At 44.1% G+C, this 23,228-nt stretch overlaps 1 protein-coding gene across 6 annotated transcripts in view; it reads right to left on the bottom strand.

The window, feature by feature from the left end:
• TSHZ2 (teashirt zinc finger homeobox 2) overlaps positions 1 to 23,228 on the bottom strand; it is a 512,491-nt gene that overhangs the window by 194,663 nt on the left and 294,600 nt on the right. The window contains exon 3 of one of the 6 annotated variants that reach the window (XM_054255472.2): positions 1 to 23,228. This exon is cut by the window's left edge and continues 10,860 nt beyond it. The exons of the other annotated variants lie outside the window; for them this stretch is intronic. The gene's annotated coding sequence lies outside the window, so the exon portion shown is untranslated. 6 annotated transcript variants of the gene reach the window in all.

Genomic DNA, 23,228 nt, shown 5'->3' with positions numbered 1-23,228 from the left:
TGGGGATACTCAACAGATAAGTAACAGCTGCTCACTCTGTGGGATGCAGTGGATTCAGTTTTATTCCTCTGAACCCATGACAGATCTTAGGGTACACATGTTACTTACATTGCACTTGTATTGCAATCACCTTTTAATCTCCAACATCTAAGCTGTAATTCCTGAAAAGTAAGTCAAGGCACATGAAAAGGCCCACTCCTTGTGGACCAGCCCCTGGAGACAAATTTTGATAAACACAGTGTCTGCCCTGGTGAGGCTCAAGGCAGAGTGGGAAAGACCAGCAAGAGAATAGGCAATTAGCGAACAGACAATTCAAATGAGCAATTAGAGAAGTGCCATGTAATTTTTCAATAAATATAAGCTCATATCATTATTATATCTATTTTGGTCTCCTCAAAAAAGTTCAGTATATTGAATATGCTAAATAAATACTCATTCACAGTGTAAAGAAATAATTTGTTCCTACTACCAAGGACAAGACGGAGTGTCCCTCTTGCATACACCTGTATCTTTCCCATCATATTACTTGTGTCCAGGTACTATGACCGTACATTTGCTTCACTTCCTTGCCCCCTAGATCATGAACCTCAGGGAGAAACTGTGTCCTGGTCTGGCATCCTTGGTCTGGCATCTGATCATTAATTCAGAGGTGGTACGTGTGTGTGTTTATTTTTGAGACAGGGTCTTGCTCTGTTGCCCATGCTAATGTATATTGGTATAATCATAGCTCACTGCAGCCTTGAACTCTTGGGATTAAGTAATCTTCTCAAGTAGCTGGGACTACAGGTGCACACCACCCTACCTGACTTTCTTTCTAGTCAGGTAGGGTGGTGTGCACCTGTAGTGCACAGGATCTCACTGTGTTGTCCAGGCTGGTCTCAAGGTCCTCGGCTCAAGCCATTGATGTTCCCACTTTAGCCACCCAAAGTGGGATTACAGGCATGAGCCACTGTGCCTATTTTTACATATTTGAATAAAGCTGTAGAAGATAAAATGTTCAAGTCTCAGAGAAGCTGGCTATTTCTGCCCTAAGACTAAAAAAAAAGGTGACACCTCCAATCAAAAAACAATTGGATTTTCATCATACCCTTACTAGGGAAAATGCCCTGAAAAAGAATCTACAATGAAGGACAGTAGACATCTTGAGAACCCTTTTTTTTTTTATTAAAATCCTGAACTCTGTCTGTTTTCTTATTCCACACTTTCATCTCCACACTTCCAGACCTGAAGTCTCTAACTGTAAAGTCTTGTGTTGCTTCACAAAGCCTCATGACAGAATTTTCTTTTAATTAGAGCACTCATAATAGCAACAATAATTCTAATCATTAATAAGCCGCTCACTCCACTTAGGAACAAACACAAATGGCAAGAAGTCAATGTTAATTTTAAAACACATGTAAACAAGAATCCAGGAAGGCCAAACACATAACCTTTTGGCATTATTAATGGCAAAGAACATTTTCCACTGAGCTCAAGAAGTAAATGCTACAACAGCTGCATGCTATATACCTGTACCTTCACTTTTCATAATAAAAGTAAATTGATCATTATGTGGTGATTTAAAGAAAACTCTGTTTTCCCTTCCCCAAATGCCCAAAGCTTCATGAGGGTAGGAATCATTTCTGTCCTCCCTGATGCCATGGTAGTTCTGGCATATAGTAGGTGTTCAATCCAATCTGTGTTGAATAAATGAATCAATCCAATGTCACAGACGTCCTGCTCAGAACATCACTTTACAAAGGAAGCTGGGCACTAGTACCATTTCTTTTTCTTTTATTATTATTATTTTTGAGATGGAGTCTTGCTCTGTCACCCCAGGCTGGAATGCAGTGTTGTGATCTTGGCTCATTGCAACCTCCACTTTCTGGGTTCCAGTGATTCTCCTGCCTCAGCCTCCCAAGTAGCTGGGATTATAGGCATGCACCACTACGCCTGGCTAATTTTTTTGTTTTTTGTAATTTTAGTAGAGATGGGGTTTCACCACGTTGGCCAGGCTAGTCTTGAACTCCTGACCTCAAATGATCTGCCTGCCTTGGCATCCCGGAGTGATAACAGGCCTGAGCCACCACACCCGGCCCCATTTCTCAGATAGTGTACTGAACCAACATTTGCAAAAAAAATTCATGAAGTTCTGAATTTTCAATCAAGAATATCTAAATTTCATTTTCATTTTGATGAAAAATGAATCCAATCCCGACCTGGATTCTCAGGAGAAGAGACCCCTATCCAAACACTGCCTCATGAAATCACTGCCCACGTTCACGTTTATCCTTGTGTTGAGTTGGTGCTCTGTGATCAACGCAAAAGGACATGTAACTTTTTAATACCGTGTTTCTCACTTTGTGGGGGCTTACACATTTTTCCAGTTCTCAAGTTTGGGAAATGGTGGTAGCTACAACTTCCCCACTCAGCACAGTGACACCCAAAGTCTGGGCAATGCCTGGGGCCATCATCTGTCTCCCGTGCCTCTGACTCTGCTGAACAGCTTCAGAATGTGGAGCCGGATCCGAATTGCAGCGCCAGCCCTCGTGACAGACCCGGGATGTCTACGATCATTTCCTCTGCTGCCTTTCATATCACTGAACTGAAACGATCAGGCCTGTCAAGAGTAAGGGCCCCAGATGAAAGGCCAGTGCATTAAGACAGAACATAATTGCCAGCTTCTGAGTTGCTGACATTAATCGTTTTACTGAAAGAAGACAGTAGTTCCTCTCTCTCTTCCTCTCTCTATTTCTCTCTTTCTCTCTCTCTCTTTCTCTCTCTTATTGCCATCACACAATGGGGGCAGGGGGGCCGGGCGTGTAGGGGGAGAAAACCCAACAAGATTTGCTAATTAAAAGTAATATGTTTTCCCATGTTTTTGGCAATTTGATAACACAAAACACTTACTTGGGGGCCACGGGGGAAACAAACGGAGACAGATAAAAAATGTTTTGTGTTCATCCAAGCACAACTATGTTAATGCGTATTATCCCATTAATGTGCATCAACATCGGGAATCGGCTCACCAATGCAAGCAAGAAGCATACACTTATCATCATTTGATAACATGTTTAATGACAGATTGACGGGAGATTTGCAAATGTGAACTGGCATCAGTGTTGCTAACTTCAGCTTCTGCCGCCGCCTGTGCTATGCCAGCATATTTATGTGCATAATTTGATTTCTCAGCCACACTGTTAGTACATTTTTAATATTAACTATGCACGAACAGACAGCCGAACTTAAGTTGCACTGATGGTTGGAGTTCATTAGATTGAAAAAGATGGGCGTGCGTTACTAAGATGGAGGTGGCGGTCCAACATTCAAGAAGCAACACTTAACAGACACACTCCATTCTCAACAAGCCCAAGCTACACATTGCATGTTATTGGAGGCGGTAAAGCTCTTATGAATGAAGGAAGAAGTGGAAGAAGTGGAAGAACAAGAAAGCCCCTGCCCTGGGCATTTGGTCAGGAGCTTGACAAAGAGCACTGGGAACTACTGGACCCATTTTTGCTTTCTTTCTGTCACCTTCTTTCACCCCAAACTCATCAAGGCTTTACATTTAAGCCTCTTTTGCATATTGCAGTCAAGTGTACAGAGCAGGCGAGCACAGATTTCTATTCACTCTTCCTAAATCCAGGTCACAGCCCAAGCACACAGGAAAATCTTCCCTGGGTTAAAAATAGGGCCAATCTGTTTATTTTGGAGAGTCAGACCAATCTGTAATGGGATTTTGCCCTCATCACAAAACATTTGCGTGACCAGGATGGATGACTTCACTTGGCTATACCTCCCTTTCTTCAACTGTAAAATGGGAATAAGAAAATCACCAACTTCCCAGGGCAGGGAAACTTGAATAAGCTAAAAAAGGGAGTGCTGAACCCAGTGTTTGGCACATACGCAAGCTTTTAGTGTATGTTTATTCTGTTTTATTTCTTCCTTTCTCTGGTAATTAAAAAAATTATAAGTCTGCTTCCCAGCAAGGCCTAAAGTCCGGCAGATCTACGGTTTAAATCCAAGCTCCACCAGCTGAAGGCTGTGTGGTGATGGTCAAGGCACTTAATTCCTGTTGACTTTAGGTGCTTCACCTGTAAAATAGGGGTGATGACAGGGACGTGTCTGCTGTGATGGCAGGAAAGATAAAATGATATGATGTATATAAGGAGTTTTAGAGAGCGTCTTGGACATAGTAAGCATTCAATAAGTATTAGCTCTGATTTTTTGCAAGAATCAGGACAGGGCATACGTTCTGGCGGTGATAATGAAGTTTGGCAAATTTGCATTTGAATTCTTGTTCTGCTGCTTCCTAACTGTATGATAATGGGCCACTTAACCTTAGGGCTTAGCTTTCTCTTCTACAACATAGGGACCCAGGATCCTACTTTGGAGGATGTGGAAAGGGAATGATGAGATAACACTGGTAGGGCGCTAACTCCACATTAACTACGATTGTTATAAAAGTTTGTGTCTTCAGTGCTTTGATGGTGCCTGGTTCATAATAAATGCTGAATAAATATTTGTTGATTGAACCAGAAAATGAGATCACTATTAGGCATGTCCCAGGTTCCGTCTTGGGAAAGATTTGTCCAGGGAACAGGAAAAGAGGCCTGCAAGTGTCTGTTCTGACCTGGAAGTGGCTTAGTGAGAGTGTGTGAAGGAGTCTCTGCAGGGCCTCATCGAGACAGCAAGCAAATGACACAGTCACATGCACAGGAACGCCGCCTCCTTATACAAAGAGCACTGCATGACGCCATCTGGCTAGCTATTTTGTATTTATTCCTTCTAGTCACCAGTCTGAAAGGTGGAACTAGAAAAACGCACAGACTTCAGTGTCAGAACCAGCCTTAAATCCCGTTCTGTCACCTGTTAGTTACGGTCACCCTCAGTAGGTTACAGACCTTTCTGAGGTCCATTCAATGAATATGAGTTAAGGATTTTAAATTTTACAGCCCCTGTTCTGCCCTTGAGGGCCTTATACTTGAACCTCAGTTTCCTCGTACATAAAATGGGGGTAATATCTGTACTTAAAGCGTGTGGTAAAGGTTAAATCAGAAGATAGAAAAACTCGACACTATGCACGCAGCGGGTACTTAGTCAATGCTAGATCCCTCTCCCTCACTGACCTGCATATGAACGCCTAAGCCAGAGGCCATGCATCTCTGATCACTTTCAAAAATGTGCTTTCTGTATATTTGCACTATTTTGAATTGCCATTTAAATTAATTATTTTGTCAGTGACAATGAGGTGAAAGTCACCTCTTCTTTTGATCCTTTTTGTTTTTGGACAAAAGAACTTGATATATTCTAACATCAGCTCTGAGAGGTAGATGGAGAATCTACCTTTACTCACAAAGGTAACATTGGGGAAACAGACATTTTCCCATGCAAGTGAGAGCTAGGTAAGAACCTGGCCACAGGGAAATGCATCTGTAGAGGACACAGTAGAGATGCCTTTGGATTTTGGATACTATATTCTTGTGCCTATGCCTGGCTTCTGAGAGTTTTACCTTCTAATAGGTGCACCTGCCGCTCTCTTCTGGATATATCCCCTGACTGCTGAATCTGCTCGGCCTGTACACACAGAGTGCCCTTGCTGCCTGCAAGTGTGTACCCCTCATTACCCTTGAGCCAGTGACTGATTGATGTGGAGTCAATCAGTCACTGGCTCAAGGGTAGCCAGGGTAACCCAGCCCTTACAGACAGGTGAAACTCTGAGGCTCCCCATGGGATCAGGCAGGGGCTAGGACTTGCTTGGCTTTCTTTTCTTTCCTGTCCTGCTTCCCCACTCTCTTACTGGTTCTTCCTAGGGGCATATCCTAAGAAATCAAGAATTCAATAGGTTCAATAGCCCAGTAATCCTGATGTCAGGATCTGCTTCTAGGACCCCACATGAGACACTATGCTACTAGACCACAGGCTGGTAAACTATAGCCTGTGGGCCAATTCTGGCCCTCCACTTGTTTTTGTAAATAAAGTTTTATTGGAACTCAGCTATACTTAATCATTTACATATCACCTATGGCTGCTTTTGTGATGCAATGGCAGAGCCGAATATTTGTAATAGGCACTGTGTGGCCTACGAAGCCTCAGACATTTACTATCTGGCCCTTTGACAAAACAAGTTTGCAAACCCCTGTACTAGATAATGCTTTAAATACACCGAGCTTTTCCTCACCTCAAGAACTTCGCATGTGCTGTTCCTTCTGCCTGGAGCCCTCGTTCATTGGGTCAGTGGATGACTGGCTGCCTCTCATTTTTCAGGTCTTAGCAAAAATGTCACTTTCTCAGAAAGGACTTTCCTGACCACCATCTAAAGTAGCCTCCCATCTCCCTATTCTTTGGCTTTGCATTCTTACAACTAACAGCACTGAAATTATTCTCTTCGATTAAATTGTTTGCTCCATGACAGCAACGAGCACACAAGCTTCATGAGGCCAGAGGCTTTCTTTGTCTTGCTCATTTCTGGATACAAGCCTAGCACAGTACCTAAACATAGTTTACATTTAAGAATGCTTGCTGACTAAACGATGAGAAGAATAAAAAATACCTAAGTGGTTGCATTCACACCAGTTGGGTCTAAAAATCCAGGACTTAGCACAGCTAGCTCCATGTAGGTGGTGCCCGGTCACTGATCCTCCCTCATTTTGAGTCCTTACTCCCAATGCCATGGAAACATATTTCACGCTCAGGCCACATTAGTGCCCAGACATTTACTACCTCTGGTATTAATTTGCTTGTTTTGCCACATTATATCATGGGAGGTCACTTTATGCTCTAAGCTGTAATTTTTGGATTTTATGATATAAATTGACCTGCTTTGGGAACCAGGCTATAAAAAGGATCGCTGCTGAGGAGGTCAAGGAAAAGCTATGCAGTGGTGTTAATGATTTTAATTAAAGCACTAATTTTATAAAGTTTTCATTGAGGGCTTCATATGCCTGAGGTCTTCAAGGAGCTTCCTGGTAAGGAAGGAAAGGTACATTCATACACACACACACACACACACACACACACACACACACACACACCCCTCCTGTGTGCAATCCATTCCTGCACTCAGGAGCAGAATCATCTTTAGAAATGCCATTGGGCCATGCTTTTTCCCTGTTTAAAGTCTCCTAATGTATTTAGAGTGATCTGAACTCATTACCGTGGCCTGAATAATTGGGTCTGTCCCCTTGTGCACAGCGTTCCAGGGACACTGCTTTCCTTCAGTCCCCCCAACAAACCCAGCTCTTACTTGCCTCAGGGCCTTTGCACTTGCTGTCCCTGTCTGAAATCCTCTTTTTCTCATTGTGGCTCCCTCGGTCCTTCATGTGTCAGAAGATGCCCCTCAAAAGAATCTTCCAGGAGCACCCAAAGTAAGTTAGCACCACTACTACCCAGGCCCTTAAAGTTCTATTCCCTTTTTGGGATCCTAAATGGTCTTATTTATTTTTTAATTTCTTGTCTATTTCCACCAACAATAATATAAGATCTGTGAAGGGAGGGAAATTGTCATTCTGCTCATTGCTGTTTCCTTGGAGCCTAGCACAGTGCTAGATATGAGAAAATACATAAACTACATGATATCAGATAGTTGTACTTTTAGGAAGGAAATAAAACAGGGTGATGAGACAGAGAAAAGTGAGAGAGCTGGATCGGGGGTTGGTAAACTGTTGCCTGTGAGCCTAATCCAGCCTGCCATCTGCTTTCATAGGGCCAACAAAGTAAGAGTGGTTTTTATATTTTTAAATGGTTGAAAAATCAAAAGAAGAATGATGGTTTATGACACACAAAAATGACAAGAAATTAAAATTCCAGTGTCTTTTGATAAAGTTTTATTGGATCATAGCCCCTACCGTTCATTCACATATGATCTATCATTGCTTTTATGCTGCAATGGCAGATTGAACACAGTTGACCCTCGAACAACACGAGTTTGAGCTGAGTGGGTCCACTTGTACATGGATTTTCTCCCCTCTCTGCCACCTCTGAGAAAGCAAACCAAACCCTCCACTTCTCCTCAGCCTACTCAATGTGAAGATGAGAAGGAGGAAGACCTTTATAATGATCCACTTCCACTTAATAATAAATATATTTTCTCTTCCTTATGATTTTATTAACAAAGTTTTCTTTTCTCTAGCTTACTTTAGGGTAAGAACATTGCATATAATGCATATAACATTACAAAATATGTGTTAATTGACTTTATGTTATCAGCAAGTCTTCTGGTCAACAGTAGCCTATCAGTAGATAAGTACTTTTTGTGAGGTTAAAAGTTACCTGTCCATTTTTGATTATGCCAAGGATCAGCACTGCTAACTCCTTCATTGTTCAAGGGTCAACTGTAGTCGTGAGACTGCATGCCCCACAATGCTGAAAATATTTACTATCTGGCCCTTTGTAGAAAAAAAAAGGATGACTCCTGATTTAGATAGGTTTTCATGGAAGAGTCCTTAGAGAAGATGATGTTTAAGTTGAGATTTAAATGATGAGAAAGATTAATACAGGGATCAGAAGGACTATAATTAAAGTACCTGAAGCAGAATAAACACTTATGAAAGGGTAGCCTTTCTCATTGTGATATGAGCTGTGAATTATGACGTAATCTGGCAGTTCTGTCTTGGGAAAACTAAGGCAGGGTGGTAAGTACAGATGAGAACTGAAGGTGGCTACTGCATCAGTCCTGGCAAGAGGAGGGTGTACTTCAAATAACATGGCTGCTGTGGAAACGGAAGTGGAAGCGAGGTGGGAAAACAATTATGGAGTGAAGAGTCATGGAATAAATGAAGAGTGTGGGTGGAGATGACAGAAAATGTAAGATCCATAGATCCTCAGCTGAGGCATCATGAGAAGAGCAATGCTACCTGCTATTTCAGAATTAGAAAATATCAGAAAAGGGAGAAGATGGCTTAGGTCAAGCTTTAGCTAGCTATCTGGCCCTTTACAGAAACAACTGATGACTCTGATTGAGATAGCTTTTTCAGGGAAGAATCCTTAAGAAGATGATGTTGAAGTTGAGATTTAAATGATAAGATGTGTTCATATAAGGATCATAAGGACTATAACTAAAGGGCCCCAGGAAGAATAAACGTTTATGAAATGGTGGCTCTTCTCATTGTGATATAAGCTTCGAATCATGACTTAATCTGGGAGTTCTGTGCTGGGCAAACGGGGACGGGGTAGTAAGTAGAGATGAGAAGACCTGAAGGTGGCTACTGCATCAGTCCTGGCAGGAGGAGGGTGTTAGTTGGATTTGAGGTCATTCTTCCCCAAGCAACACTGACATCAAAACTCCTCCGGGAGACCAATCTCAGTCCAAGTGTGCAGTGCTGAGTCTGCTCACTGCTTCCACGGGAGTGAATTGAACCCAGGCCAAAGACAGCATCCAATTCTTCAGGTTGCAGGCATTGCTTCAAGGGTGTGTGCTACCCTGACCCCCGGCTGATCAAACCAAATCTCCATATTTTATTGGCACCTTTGGGAAGGAGGCCCTCTATCTACTGGGGCACCTAAACTGGGAGGATATAACCCTGGAGCTGGTCCAGGTAATCTTGACATTTGCCTGAGAACGAGACAACACAGAGAACATCTGAGCTGAAGGCGGAGAAAGACAAGGTTCTGAGGGCATACATCTTTCGAACCAAGTGGGCATATATCTTCCTCTGTGCATGAGTCCAACTCTATCCTTGGATGAGCTGTTACATTTCTTGCTTTTTTTTTCTTTTTTTCAAAGTGAAAGCAAGTTTCTTTTATTAAGGAAGTAAATAAACAAAAGAATGGCAACTCCATAGGCAGGGCAGCCACAGTTCCTGTTTTACTTAACTACTTTTGATTTGGTTTGCAGTGAATCGTAAATAAGAGATTTTGATAATCACAATATAGAGTTAATATACTGAACAGTTTTAACCATTGCTTCAAAAACCATTTTAGGGCCCATCCCTTTAGAATTGAGGAAGGTATTAAGCTAAGTCAAGAGGAGGCCCTCTTCCCTTGACAGCTGGTCATGTGCTTCAGATGAACACTCCTCTTTATACAGAAGCAACTGAGCTGATGTCCACCTTTTTAAGCGATCTCAGCAGACTCATGCAAACTGCCTGGCCACCTACCCCTTTCCTAGATTTTGGGCCTTTCCTGGTTTGGCTTCTGTATCTCAGCTCCTGCTCTCTGTTTAGCCCCTGTAATAGGTCATCCTGATGGACCCCCATGTTGGTTTGACTTGATTTTGTGCAGTAAACGAGGATCTCACAAAGGACAGAGTGCCAGACAGGCTCAGAGACAGGGGGAAAGCTGCTAAAAGACAAACTGTCTGGAGTGCTTACAACATGCCCAGGTACTTAAAGGAATAGTTCTTAATGTGTGGTCCCTGGACCAATACCACTGGTATCACCTGGGAGCATGTTAGACATACACATGGTCTGGCTCCACCTGGGACCTAGTGAATCTGACACTCGGGAGCTGGGGCTCAGTCATCCGGGTTTTAACAAACCTCCCTGTGATTGTGATGTACAGCCAAGTTTGAGAACCACTGGCTTAAAGCATCCCCTGGGATATTTCTTTTAACTCTATCAATCCCCGAGGTAGAACAGTTATACCCATTTTTCAGATGAAGAAACTGTGTCTGAGCGGGGTTAGGGTGTTTGCTCTTACTCCTAGCGAGTAGTGGACCCTGAATTTAAACCCAGGCAGCCTGACCCGTGTACCTCACTGGTACAACAAAAGTGGAGAGAGCTACACAGCTGCTCATATTTCCAGCCACAGTGCCTGGCTCGCATTCCAGCTGGCTGACAGATACACTGCCCCGGAATGACATATCCTGTTGCCCTTTTGCCAATTCCTACCAAGCCTTAGGACACATCTCTCAACCTCTAAGGAAGTTTCCAGTCCCAGAGCTAAATCCTAGCTTTAGACCCTGGGGATGGTCCAGGTAATCTTTCCATTTGCCTAAGAATGAGACAACATGGGGAACATCTGAGGGGAAAGGTGGAGAAAGGCAGAGGGCATACATCCTTTGAACCAAGGATTCCTCTGTGCATGAGTCCAATTCTATCCTTGGATGAGCTGTTACATTTCTTGTTTCACTTTTGATTTGGTTCGCAGTGAACTGTAGATAAGAGATTTTGATACACACCATGTAGAGTTAACATGCTGAACAGTTTTTTTTTTTTGACAGAGTCTCGCTCTTGCTAGGCTCGAGTGCGGTGGTGCAATCACAGCTCACTGCAACCTCCACCTCCTGTGTTCAAGTGATTCTCCTGCCTCAGCCTCCCGCGTAGCTGGGACTACAGGCTTGCGCCATTACATCTGGCTAATTTTGTATTTTTTTAGTACAGACGGGGTTTCTCCATGTTGGTCAGGTTGGTCTCAAACTCCTGACCTCAGGTGATCCACCCGCCTAGGCCTCCCAAAGTGCTGGGATTACAGGCATGAGCCATCATGCCTGACCAACATGCAAAAACAGTTTTAACCATTGCTTCCAAAAATTTCAACGAACTTCCGCTCACATCCACTGGGATTCTAGGGATTACACAGTACACAGGGACTTGTGCTCATCCACTTGCAGCCTCTCCTAGTGAAAATCACCTCCACCCTTCTAAATCCCCCTTCTTGTGCTCCACGTTTTTTCCCAGTTAATGCCGTATAGTTAGAGATGCCACTTGGTTTGCTGAGATTTATAGGCAATCACTAATGTTCAGTTATAATTCCCCATTTCAGATGTGAAAATGGCTCATAATATTCAACACAAGGGCCTCTCTACAATGATATATAATTTAAAAATTAACATGAGGACAGAGGAGACTCTGCATTTTTGAACTGGGAACTTAGAGACTCAGAGGTTAAAGCTTGATAAGGTGAGCTCAAGGAATGAGATGAGTTATTAAGCAAATGCCTCTGGTACATGTCTCCATGACTTCAGAGCTTTTCCTGTGTCTTCCAGTTCACTTGCACTTGTCAAAGTGCAAGTCCACAAATGGTCTATTTATATTAGGGTATTTTTCCCCATTGTTAGGAATGTTCTCTAATTCCTGACACAGACCTTTCCAATATAAACCGTGCTGTCAGAAAGCAAGCAAAGCAGAAAAAATCAATGCTTGAGCTCCAGCAGGGGCCAAACAGACCAGAACAGCAAGACCAGAAAGAGCTTATGGGAATTCTTGAGGGGAAAACCTGTGGCTGTATTTATGGCATCATTGGGTCTGGCTGGAAATGGACCTAGAAGACTTGGTGGAGTATTTAACATGCCCATCTCTAGGGAAGGGGGATGAAGACTGACAGAAACGGAGAAAAAGAGGCAGAGAAAGAGAAAGAGTGCTAATGAGAAAAGAAAGACAGGCAATGTTTCTGCAGGTGAGATACTTTGGTGCTTGTATTGGTTCAACTATCCATGGCCTTGTGACCAAGTCCTTGTCCCTGGTCTGCTCCGGCATCAACTGGTTACAATTATGGATTGCAAATTTACTGACATTTGACATCTACCTAAGCTTTCCCCTGATCAACAGAATCTCTGCCTGCAAACTGAATAATTACACAAGATTTCAGCAGTCACGGGGATGCCGAAAAGGTCACTAAATCATTTGGAAAAACACAGTGTGTTCCTCCATGTCATCTCTCCAGTAAATCTCCCACAGAAGTCAGGACTACCCTGCATGGAGGCTCAGAGGAGGGGGCACTGAATTACAGAATGGAGAGAGGAATTAATTTAGGATTGAAAAACAGGAAGGCGAGCACAGCGGAGACCTTTTGTCTTTATACTTCATAATTCCTGGAGAAGAATTAAAATGGTGGTTCACTTTTATCAGAATGGATTCTTCTTGGGAGACAGGCAGTGATGGGATGCTTGGGAGTCCCGGCAATCCAGGGGAGATTTGGGAAGAGCAGTTGTATCCTGGTCCTCTAGAGCCCAACCAGGGCCCCACAACGGGAAGCCGAGAGAATCTTTCCCCATGCGTGCATGTCTTCTTTGTTTGAAGCCCCTTCTCCTCCCTAGAACAAGCATGGTCCTGAGTGACTTAGAATTCTCCTGGGTTCACACATTCCTTCCCATGCTTACTGCCTCCACTGAGGCTCCAATCAAGGCCACCTGTTCCCAGTCTCCCAACAGCCTCCTCATGCTGCTCCTGCTTTCACTTTGACCATCTCATCCATTCCATACCCAGTAGCCAGAGAGATCTTCTAAAAAAGAAAGTAGGCCAGGCACGGTGGCTCAAGCCTGTAATCCCAGCACTTTGGGAGGCCAAGGCAGGTGGATCGCCTGAGGTCAGGAGTTGGAGACCAGCCTGGACAACATGGCGAAACCCCATCTCCACTAAAAGTACAAAATTAGCCAGGTGTGGTGGTGCGTGCCTGTAATCCTAGCTACTCGGGAGGCTGAGGTAGGAGAATAATTTGAACCCGAGAGGTGGAGGTTGCAGTAAGCCAAGATCACATCATTGCACTCCAGCCTGGGCAAAAAGAATGAAAATCCATCTCAAAAAAAAAAAAAAAAAAAAGAGAAAAGAAAAAAGAAAGTAGATCATGCCACGTGCCTGTTTAAGCCTCTTCAATGGCTTCCCTTTGGACTTAAAGAAAAACAAATCTAACGTTCTTTTATTTCTCCATCCAGTTAGTATGGTCCCAAAATATCCAAAGTTCTTAGTATGTTCTACAAAGCTCTGACATGTCCCATGCCCATCCCACAACCATGTCCCACCCCTGCATGCCCAGCTCATGACACTCTGGCCTTTCTCTGAATCAAATGTATCAGCCCTGCTCCTGTTTCTCCTGCCTGGGATGTTCTGCCTCCAATTTGCCACATGACTGCTATTTTCTCAGTCTCCTCTATTTAAAGTAGGTGGCCCTGTCACGGTCCCTTGCACTACCCCATTTTCCTTGGCAGTCCCTCATTCTCAGAAATTGTCACTTGTATTTATGTGCTCAATAGATGTTAGCTGTTAGTATTATTATCAACCTGCATCCTCTGTTTCTCTTATTCTCTGGTGTAGCCCAGGACTCAGAACAGAGCCTGGCACACAGCAGTTCCTCCAAAAATTCACAATTGCACCTCAGGAATAGACATTTTTTAACCCAGAAGTACAAACATCCTGGCTGAGTGTTAGTTCTCTGGACAAATAATTTCTACAGTGGGCTGGAAATGTTTCTTACATCCACATACTTTTATGGCTGTGCAAAGCCTGAAAATTCATTTGCACTGGGCTTGTTAATGCTGGGCACTGTGCTTCATGTTTTGTGTACTTTTATGTATTTGATCTGCTTCATGGATGAGGGATCTAAGTATTATTGTCATTTCACTCATGGTGAATGGCAAAAGGAAGCATAATCACCTCCTAGCTAGTATGTGCCTTTCTCCCTCTCTCTTTTCCTTCCTTCCTTTCTTTCATCCAGTATTTATAGAGTCTAGGTTCCAAGAAATACAATGGGGAGCTAATCAGATGCAGCCTCTGCCCTCCTGTAGCTTCAATGTGGAGGTCAACCTTGTATCTGGTGTCAACTAGAGGCTCAGTTGAAAGTCCACTTCTCCAACTCAATGCCCAGCCCTACAAAGTCAATTTCATGGAAACAATGCTCCAGTACTTCATAAAGCAAACCTTGATTGAACATCCGTCCCTATGATCATGAAAAGACAAAGTTTGTGCACCCAAGTAGAAGCCACTGTATGCACATCCACCAGCCACCTGTCTGTTCAGCCTCCTCTCTCTCCCCAAACCTCCACCTGCTCCGCAAAACCGGGCTCCAATCATGCTGAGCCACATGAATTTTTTGGAATGAACCACACCCTCTCTCACTTACAAGGCTTTACTCTTGCCATTCCTTCGTTTCACAACACTCTTCCTTCTCATCCACCTGGCTAGCTCCTTTTCATCATTCCAGACTCAGCTTAGATCTCTTCCTGTTTGCTTAGACTTCTCTGACCCCTCTTTTCCCCACTGGCTCCATACTTCTGGTGCACTAGCAGTGACCAAAAGCTAAGCCTTCTGGTTTCATTGTCTTCCTTCTGTGATGGGTGGCAAATAGTCTGAGGGAAGGGCTGTTAGACCTGCTCACCCAACCTTGATTGGGTGAGCAGCTCTAATGGCCCTAGGGGTGCTATATTTTAGCTATTATGGGATTAGCTCTTGTTAATTGAGGACTTCTACATGCCTGATACAGGGTTAGACAGGTGCTTAGTGGGTCATATTTAATTTTATCTTTATAACAATATGTGAGCTCAGCCTTCCTGCTGCTCCTTGATAGGAGAGACAGCTGAGGTTCAAAGAAGTGGCATCCTCTGACCCAGGTCCCTCAGCCAGGAAGCCAGGAAGTGGAGACCCAGCCCTGGGGCCAGACTCCAGCAGTTCCAGGAACCATGTTCTTCCCCACTGAGCTTAGCTGCTGCCTGCTTCCTTCTCAGGATTTCTAGGCATCAGGAACTCCCTGTCTCTGGAGACTTCATGTCAGGCCTTCCCTCCACTTACAAAGGCCTCGCATTTTTCATCCTCTTGCATTTCTGGGATGACAAGGTCCTGATTGGCTCTTTGACTTCTAAGCTGGAGCAGAGACTATCCAATGGGGACCCATCTCCATGGTTACTACATAGGGAGAGTAAAGGAAGGCAGCAGGGGGAAAAGTGGAGGCTTCTGCAAGTACAGGGGGAGGAGGGAGTCATAAACAATTAAACATGACAAAATCCTCTGGTGAACAAAAATAGAATTATTTGACTGTGAAATCGAGTAATGTAGCATTGAAAATAACATAACCTGAAACATCATTTTTTTCTCCATCGATAAAAAAATATCAGATAAAACCATGCACATTTGAAGTGCCGATTTGCTGGAGGCCCGGAGTGATAGAAAGTTGCCTTGGTTAAAGATTTAAATTTTGGGGGTATTTAAGCTTTTTATTTTTGGCTACTCATCTTTTCTCTCCTTCAAATAAGTGGTGTGTCTGTATCTCACGCTTTGATGTGCTACCCACAGAATTTAACTAAGGGACGCCAGAATGGTGCTGACATTTTGACCAAATTCTGGCTTCTGGCAAATCCTCCATTTGTCTACACTGAACTTCCGGCTCTGCTTCTTACTAGTTGTGTGGTCTTCCTGGTTGCTTCACATCTCTGAGGGCTGGTTTCTTCACCTGTAAGCTGGGTGCAATCACAGTTCCTTCTTTATAGAATTTAGGAGAAAGTTTAGTTGAGATAGTATACATAGGGCACTAGCACCTTACAACTTGGAGCTTGCCCTATTGGGAGGCAAGGGCTGGGCTCTGGTACTCCACATCCATCAGTCATTCATTCAAGGCTGGCCAGAGGCACACACCTGCAGGCACCGAGGGCACTCTGCGTGTGCAAGCCGACCAGCTCCAGGAGCTGGGGGATGTCTCCAGAAGAGAGTTGCAGGTGTGTGTATTAGAAGAGAAAACAAGCAGAAGCCGAGAGTGGGCACAAGAATATAGTATCAGAAAACCAAAGGCATCTCCACCGTGCCCTCTACAGGTGCATTTCACTGTGGCCAGGTTCTTAGATAGCTCTCAGTTTTATGGAAAAATGCCTCAGTTTCCCAAAAGGTAAATTAGTGAATGAAGGTAGGGTCTCCATCTACCTCTCAGAGATGATATTAGAATATATTAAATGCTTTTATTAAAGAAAAGAATCCAAAGAAGAGGTTCCTTTCATTTCATTGCTACTGATAATATAATTAATCTGTATGGTGATTCAAACAGTGCTCAATAAATGTTAGTTATCTGTCAATATCGATGACAACGATATTTCTGATAATGGATACTGTACCAGGCACTATTCTAAGTTCGTGTGTTGCAACATTTAATCATCATCATCATATCCTTATCATCATATTCTCCTCCTCCCACTCCTCCTCTCCCTCCTCCTCCTCATCATCTTCACTGAAAACTCCAGTGCAGTTCTTCCCAAGCATGGCTTAGCCACCAGCAAATCTGTGTTGTATCAAGTGGAGTTTTGCAAAGTGGCCAGCGGCAGGAAGAGAATGGGAAAGTTGGAGGGAAGGAGATGCAGGCTAATGGCACATTCCATTTTTTTCTCAGGGGCCCATCTTTTATTTCTCCCATCCCTCCCAGAGCTGTTTTAGCTAAATCTGTACTTACGATCTCTCTTTATTCCTTCAAATAAAGTGGCACCATCCAATCCACCTCTTAATTTAAATCTTAATTAAAAGGGCTTTTTTTCTTTAAAGTAGGTGATCAAGGGCTCGGGGTTGAGGGGAAGGGAATCAAGAGGAAAGTAGTTCCTCAGGCACTTGTTCTGTGTGTCAGAACCACGCAGACACCTCCCACCCCTGTACACCATCCAACTTACTCCTCAACACAGACTAAGGGAGGAGACAGGGGACTGCAAGGCCAGCGCTGCCATCCAGTCTCTGCCAACCTCTTTTATTGATCTGAACATACATTGTTTTTGAGTCCTCACAGCATCACTGAGAGATGAATATTATTAGCTGTAATTTTAGGGATGAGAAAGCTGATGCTCTGGGAAAATAACTGACTTGCCCTGGCCCCAACAGTAAGTGGGATTTAAACCCAGGTGTGTCCAAACTCAAAGCCTCCCTTGACCTCTAACAGTCGTGATAAAAATAACAGATTTGCTGAGCATCTACTATTATTTAAGTGGTCTCTGTGGACAGGTGAGGTTAAAACCCTCGCCATGTCTCATGAAGAAGAGACTGTTGTTTGTTCCAGTTGACAGGTGAGCAACCTGGGGTTTAGTGAAATTAAATAGCCATCCAAGATAGATCTTTGAAATAACCACTATTTGTTGTTCATTCACTGTTGTACTTATACTGAAGATGCAGCCTTTGAGCTGCCCCAAGACTCATCACAGGGAAAGCAGAGGCAAGGCAAAGACTGAAGCCCAGGAAGACAGGTTCCATCCTGCACACGTGTAGCCATGAAGTGGTACTCGAACCCTGTTTCTAAGTCACGCTCTTGCCTGGATAGGCAGTCTTTCCTCCTCCTGCTTGAGCTCTTGCCTCGTATTGCCATGTCTTGGCCCATGTCTGAATTTGTAGATCATCCCCTGAGTCCCAAAGTTCAGAAACATCTGAATTTCTCAATGATAAAGATCCACCCCCCCATTTCTTAATTGATTCCCATCTTCGTTGATGTAACAGAAAATGAATCATAAGCAATTCAATTAGGGTCTGTATCTTGCACAAACTTCCTTCATATTCTGCATGAAACATGTATATAGGAGGCTCCAACATCATAATGGAAAGGTGTTTTTGACCAGAGGACTTCCAAATGCCCACCCCTTGTCTTTTTTTAATATAATTCTTCAGTTCAAATCTTAAACTCTCTCAAAAAGGCCTCCGAATACTCCATCCCGAAGTAGCCAAGCAAACTCCCTTGAACACTGAGTCTTCTTGGACTTTGCTTTCCTGCACTAGAAGCAGTCTAGGGAGACTTAAGATTCGGGCTCTGGCCGGTGAGTTTGAGTCCCACCTTCAACCCTCACCAGCTAAATGACCTTGGACAATCACTTGAGCTCTTAAAGCTCCAGTTTTTTCAGCAGAACAGGAGGAATAGTAATAAAAACTCCTATTTCAAAAAGTTGTTGCAAGAATTAAGAAAGATACTATGTGCAAAGTGCTTAGCACATGTGAGGCAGTCAATAAAGATCAATATTGATGAGTATGTCAGCACTCATTTATTCCTTACTTAGTTTTATTTACTAAGTGCCTGTGAGTATCTGACCTTGACTACAGCAAGCATCTAACAACTACTGGGCATCTTTAAACAGTACAAAGATGGCGTGACTACAAGACTCACGTGGTAACAGGGCATGTGTAGGGTCTAAGCTGGACTCCCATCCTCTCTCTGATATGGACTGTGACAATGGGATTTTTCATTATTTCTAAGCCTCAGTTTCCTTTTATGTAAAATAAATGACTATCACCCATCCTGTGAAATTAGTGAAAGAAGTGAATAGCGCCTTTAAGGGTCTGAGCACAGGCTGAAATATTAAGAGAAACTGCATCAATGGAGCCTCATTTCACACCATCCGTCGTCTCCCTCTCCCTTCCAGCTCACTAGCTTTCTTTCAGGCACCTGTACTCGACCCTCTTCTCACTGGCCTCTGAGCCTCCACATGGGCTCTTCCCTCTGCCTGAAGTACACTTCCTGTTTCAACTTGCTAGCACCAAGGCCCTTCCCATCTTCCCTCAAGGCCTACCCTTATCTTTAGTGTCAGGTCAAAGCCCCTGCTAGAGACTTTGTGTCCCAGGCAGCCTCATCAGTGGCACTCCTATCAGTGCTATCAACATTCACCTACGTAGTTATTTAATCATCACTGAGGCTGGGCATGGTGGCTTCTGTCTATAATCCCAGCACTCTGGGAGGCGGAGGCAGGTGGATCACCTGAGGTCAGGAGTTCAAGACCAGCCTGGCCAACATGGTGAAACCCTGTCTCTGCTAAAAATACAAAAATTAGCCAGGTGTGGTGGCAAGTGGACACCTATAATCACAGCTACTCAGGAGGCTGAGGCAGGAGAATCACCTGAACCTGGGAGGCGGAGGTTGCAGTGATCTGAGATGGCACCACTGCACTTCAACCTGGGTGACAGAGTGAGACTCTGTCTCAAAAAAAAAAAAAAAAAAGTCATCAATTGGCCTCCTCTACTAGACTAGGAACTGCATGAGGCCAGCAAGTGTCATTGTGATTTCAGTCTATCCTAGAGCCTTGTAGAGGGCTTGAGGAAAAGTTTATGTACACAAAGTTTTTGGATTTATGAATGACACAATTAACGATTATTATGGCCGTATCATTTTCACTAGTAGTGATGATGGGGCAATGAGAATTATTTTTGGTATTTCAGAAAATCCAAGGTAAATGGTTTCTTATTTGAGGCGAGAGTGCACAGGCTGTATTGAGAGAACAAACTCTGTTGCCTTGAACTAGAAAGTGATCCGGTACATGGACTTGAGTGTACAGTTATTTATGTCTAATTAGTGAAAACAAGAAAACAATTTCTGGGCGTGGGGCAGAGCACACACATTGAACTTCTTGTTTCCAGAAGATTTCCTTTTCTGTTTTCTTTTCATGCTGTGTCTCTCCTTCATCTCTCTTCTGACTTCCTTGTGCTCATCTTGGTACCCAGGCAGGAATCCCTCCTGGGCTCCCGTGTCCTCCTCCACCCTTGACCCCCACCCGGGTTAGGCTTTCCTCCTTGGCATTCCCATAAACCCCAATGATTCTAGCTGCTTCGATCTCATCCCACTGCAGGTAAGATTGGTGTAGCTGTGGCCAAAAATCTTCTCTTGAGCCTGAGTCTAAAGTGGAGGGTCAGACTCTAAGCTTCCCAAGGGCAGGGAGCTTGTATTTTCTGTTATATTCTCAGTGCCTGTAAGAAGTGTCTGATAAATATTGGTAAAAGGAAAGGCAGGGAGGGAAGAAAGGAGGGAGGGAGGGAGGAAGGGAAAACACATTTCTCTTAGATTGCTCTCCTGTGCCTCTCTGTCCTGAGGAAGTCTTTCTGGTTTTCTGCTGATGTGTGGGACGTTCAGAATAAGAAAGAACAGAATTAATTACTTATGTGTATGTAAAACCTTCCTCTCTTTCAAAAGTGACAGGAAGAAGTGAACAAAAATCACCAGGTGGGTCAGACCTGTGCCTCCCCCACAAGGAGCAGCCACAGAATGTCACCAATTCTCAGGAATAATCAAGCCGTGGGGCTTCCCCGAGGGAGCTGGGGAGGCGGCATTTACTGCCATGGTGCCTATTATACAACAGAAAAAGAAAGACCAGCTCACTGAGGTGGGCTGAGCCCCTATGGAGCCCGTTAAGCTGCGGGGCTGGGGGAGGAAGGGAATAGCAGCTTCCCCTCTACTGTACCCAGCAGCCACCAGACCTCCTTTCCTCCTTCCTAACGTCCCTGCCAGGACTTGCCGCTCCCCCACCCTGTTCCTGGTCACCTCCAATACCCCTCATGCTGGCAGTCTTTCCCTTGTCTCAGCCTTTGTGGCAGTGAAAATCTGAAATTTAGAGTCTTCCAAATGCCCTAAGTGTGCCTTGTCTTGCTCAATGCAATCGAATGTTCTTACCGGGACTTTCTTTGGATGTGTGAAGTCTGTTAGCTGTGTGGCCCGGGGTAAGTTACTGAACCTCTCTGGGCCTTATTTCTCCCCCACCCCTGAACTCTCTGGCCCTGGTCTCTTTCTCCAGCTTTCATTTTCAATGCCCTCACCATGCTGCCTGAGCGGGGCTCCCCTGAAACCCCGATACATCTGCAGATCTACTAGGCCTGCTCTCGCCTTTGGTGCTTGGAGAAGAGCAGGTGCTCTTCGTGCTGCTTGGCTGGTCTCAGCATAAATAGCCTCTCTTAGAGAGGCCTTCCCTGAGCTCCCTGTAAACCCGCAGGCCACGGTGCCCTCTGGCCCTCCATACTACCTTGTCTTCCTTCACTATGACACTTTTTGTCTGTCCATCTCCCTGACAGGAACGCCAGCTCCTAACCTCAGTAAGTGCTCCCTGTAGAGCACCCTCTACACATATCAAAGAACAATAACTTGAAGGCTAACTTCATTGAACAAAATCATCTTCAGCCATAGCTTACAAGAGCATATATTTAGGCTAAAGTTGGTGAAACTTTAGAAACAGGGGAAATGCGCCCACTTGCCCATTCTGGACATCCATCCTTTGGGCCAGAGGTTTTGGCATGCAAGAACATTCCAGTCTTTGTAGCAACTATAGCTAAGGCACAGTTACACACGTTCAAAATCATCTCATTAGGAACACGTGGACTCAGGGAGAGGAGCATCACACACTGGGGGCAGTTGAGGGGGGTAGGGGAGAGACAACAGGCAGTGGGGAGGGAGGAGAGGGTGGGAAAGGATAACATGGGGAGAAATGCCAGACATAGTATGCACCTAAAGTAAAAAAAAAAAAAAGACTGTGCATTTTAAAGGCACCATACTTTGAAATACTGTCTGTTCCATATACACTGAAGCTGAGCACTGGGGGCCAGTGCTGTGTAAGGAGCCCTGTGCTCCGATTCTGATGGCTCTGGCCTGGAGTCTCAGCTCCGCTATCTGCTGCTGTGGGTCTTGGGCATCTGAAACACCTTCTCTGAACCTCAGCTTTCTCATCTCTAAAATGAGTATAATATTTACTTTGCAGTTTTGCTGTGAGATTTAGACAAACACCACAGGTAAAACATGTTGGGTAACAGCACTGACTAAATATCACAGGGATCAGAGAACACACGCCATTTCACAAACCATGCCAGCCATGAGTGTTGTGTCCTAAGGCAATAGACATATCAGTAAAAGTCAAAAGATTTATATGATCTGAAAAGAAACCAGAGTACCTCAGGAGAGCAAGGTGACCAACTCATCTCAGTTTGTCTGGGATTTTTCTGTTCTCAGTCTCAAATCCCTGGAACCCTCCTGGCCAAGTCCTGGGTCAGCCCGAATGATTGGTTCCCCTCCAGGGAGCCCAGGCTGTTCCCCTCCTCTGAGAAGCAGCGACTTGATGAAATCATAAGAAGAAGGAAGTAGTGTTTCCTAAAGAACAGCCCAGTATCCTCTGAGATGGGGGAAAAGTGACATTCGTGTAAGCGCCCAAAGCCCTACTGGGGTTACCTTGGGGGAGAGGGGACAAAGGACACCAAGAAACAGGGCCAGTGTCTCTCTCTGACCTGCCACCAGACCCAGAAGCTGCAAACTAGTAGTCTAGGAGTTAAATGTAGTCTCTGATATACTTTGTTTGATTTAAAGCGTGTTCAGAACAAAAACAACAAAACAAAGTAAAACCCAAACCAAACCAAAATGCATCCAGAGAAAACCCTCAACTTGAAACACTGGGAGACTCACACAAGATCTGGATTTGCTCTTTCTTTGGAAAGCAGTGGGGCTGTGCAAGCTCCTTGCTTCCCTGTAACAGCCTGTGCCTGGCATGCTAGGGTCCTCCAGGTCACTGCCCCGCCCTGGGAGCACTTGTATTCATGATCCTTAATATTTGGGCACTGGTATCCACTGTTTGGTGCAAATAAACATTCAAAAGAGTCTTGATGCTGAATGCCAGTTTTAAGGTAAATTAAATAAATTTACCTTATTTTATTATTTATGGCTATTACGTGTGAGTGACTTGCATGGCAAGTCAAACTTGCCCAAAATTCATTAAGAAAAAGCTCTTGGTCACTGGGTCTCAACAATTAGAAGATGTCTGAGTTGGAAAGTATCTATTTCTTGTTTATTTTCACAGATATCAAATCAGCCCCACGGAAGCACCTTCTGTGCCTGAATATATTCTGTGTTTC

Source organism: Callithrix jacchus, chromosome 5 (genome assembly GCF_049354715.1).
Source record: "Callithrix jacchus isolate 240 chromosome 5, calJac240_pri, whole genome shotgun sequence".
Classification (NCBI taxonomy): Eukaryota; Metazoa; Chordata; class Mammalia; order Primates; family Cebidae; genus Callithrix; species Callithrix jacchus.
The sequence above is the reverse complement of the archived record's forward strand: the minus strand, read 5'-3'. Positions and strand labels throughout refer to the sequence as shown.